This window comes from Oncorhynchus gorbuscha, unplaced genomic scaffold, assembly GCF_021184085.1.
Source record: "Oncorhynchus gorbuscha isolate QuinsamMale2020 ecotype Even-year unplaced genomic scaffold, OgorEven_v1.0 Un_scaffold_1651, whole genome shotgun sequence".
Taxonomy (NCBI): Eukaryota; Metazoa; Chordata; class Actinopteri; order Salmoniformes; family Salmonidae; genus Oncorhynchus; species Oncorhynchus gorbuscha.
This window is the reverse complement of record NW_025746370.1, coordinates 96,342-98,830: the sequence shown is the minus strand read 5'-3', so window position 1 is coordinate 98,830 and position 2,489 is coordinate 96,342.

The following is a 2,489-nucleotide window of genomic DNA, read 5'->3' as shown; positions in this document are numbered from 1 at the left end:
TACCCCTCTCTAACCCTCTGTTACCCCTCTCTAACCCTCTGTTACCCCTCTCTACCCCTCTGTTATCCCTCTCTACCCCTCTGTTACCCCTCTCTACCCCTCTGTTACCCCTCTCTATCCCTCTGTTACCCCTCTCTACCCCTCTGTTACCCCTCTCTACTCCTCTGTTACCCCTCTCTACTCCTCTGTTACCCCTCTCTACCCCTCTGTTAGAGTGAGTGTCTCTTCCGTGCCTGTTACCCCTCTCTAACCCTCTGTTACCCCTCTCTACCCCTCTGTTACCCCTCTCTACTCCTCTGTTACCCCTCTCTACCCCTCTGTTAGAGTGAGTGTCTCTTCCGTGCCTGTTACCCCTCTCTACTCCTCTGTTACCCCACTCTACCCATCTGTTACCCCTCTCTACTCCTCTGTTACCCCTCTCTAATAATGACATCTTTCCAACTCCACTGTCTTTGATCTAAAAAAGGCCTTGTTTTGTTTAATATGTGACCTTTTCATGACTGTACTGTAGCTGTATATAATACCCTGGTTCTGCTCTGTAGCTGTATATAATACCCTGGTTCTGCTCTGTAGCTGTATATAATACCCTGGTTCTGTTCTGTAGCTTTATATAATACCATGTCTCTGCTCTGTAGCTGTTTATAATACCCTGGTTCTGCTCTGTAGCTGTATATAATACCATGTCTCTGTTCTGCTCTGTAGCTGTATATAATACCCTGGTTCTGCTCTGTAGCTGTATATAATACCTTGGCTCTGTTCTGCTCTGTAGCTGTATATAATACCCTGGTTCTGCTCTGTAGCTGTATATAATACCCTGGTTCTGTTCTGTAGCTGTATATATTACCCTGGTTCTGCTCTTTAGCTGTATATAATACCCTGGTTCTATTCTGTAGCTGTATATAATACCCTGGTTCTGTTCTGTAGCTGTATATAATACCCTGGTTCTGTTCTGTAGCTGTATATAATACCATGGTTCTGCTCTATAGCTGTATATAATACCATGGTTCTGTTCTGTAGCTGTATATAATACCATGGTTCTGCTCTATAGCTGTATATAATACCCTGGTTCTGCTCTGTAGCTGTATATAATACCATGGTTCTGCTCTATAGCTGTATATAATACCATGGTTCTGCTCTATAGCTGTATATAATACCCTGGTTCTGCTCTGTAGCTGTATATAATACCATGTCTCTATTCTGCTTTGTAGCTGTATATAATACCCTGGTTCTGTTCTGTAGCTGTATATAATACCCTGGTTCTGTTCTGTAGCTGTATATAATACCATGTCTCTATTCTGCACTGTAGCTGTATATAATACCCTGGTTCTGCTCTGTAGCTGTATATAATACCCTGGTTCTGTTCTGTAGCTGTATATACTACCCTGGTTCTGTTCTGTAGCTGTATATAATAACCTGGTTCTGCTCTGTAGCTGTATATAATACCCTGGTTCTGTTCTGTGGCTGTATATAATACCATGGTTCTGTTCTGTAGCTGTATATAATACCATGGTTCTGCTCTGTAGCTGTATATAATACCATGGTTCTGCTCTGTAGCTGTATATAATACCCTGGTTCTGCTCTGTAGATGTATATAATACCTTGGCTCTGTTCTGCTCTGTAGCTGTATATAATACCCTGGTTCTGCTCTGTAGCTGTATATAATACCCTGGTTCTGTTCTGTAGCTGTATATATTACGCTGGTTCTGCTCTGTAGCTGTATATAATACCCTGGTTCTGCTCTGTAGCTGTATATAATACGCTGGTTCTGTTCTGTAGCTGTATATAATACCCAGGTTCTGCTCTGTAGCTGTATATAATACTCTGGTTCTGTTCTGTAGCTGTATATATTACCCTGGTTCTGCTCTGTAGCTGTATATAATACCCTGGTTCTGTTCTGTAGCTGTATATAATACGCTGGTTCTGTTCTGTAGCTGTATATAATACCCAGGTTCTGCTCTGTAGCTGTATATAATACCCTGGTTCTGTTCTGTAGCTGTATATAATACCATGGTTCTGTTCTGTAGCTGTATATAATACCATGGTTCTGCTCTATAGCTGTATATAATACCCTGGTTCTGCTCTGTAGCTGTATATAATACCATGGTTCTGCTCTATAGCTGTATATAATACCATGGTTCTGCTCTATAGCTGTATATAATACCCTGGTTCTGCTCTGTAGCTGTATATAATACCATGTCTCTATTCTGCTTTGTAGCTGTATATAATACCCTGGTTCTGTTCTGTAGCTGTATATAATACCATGTCTCTATTCTGCTCTGTAGCTGTATATAATACCCTGGTTCTGTTCTGTAGCTATATATAATATCCTGGTTCTGTTCTGTAGCTGTATATAATACCCTGGTTCTGTTCTGTAGCTATATATAATATCCTGGTTCTGTTCTGTAGCTGTATATAATACCCTGGTTCTGTTCAGTAGCTGTATATAATACCATGTCTCTATTCTGCACTGTAGCTGTATATAATACCCT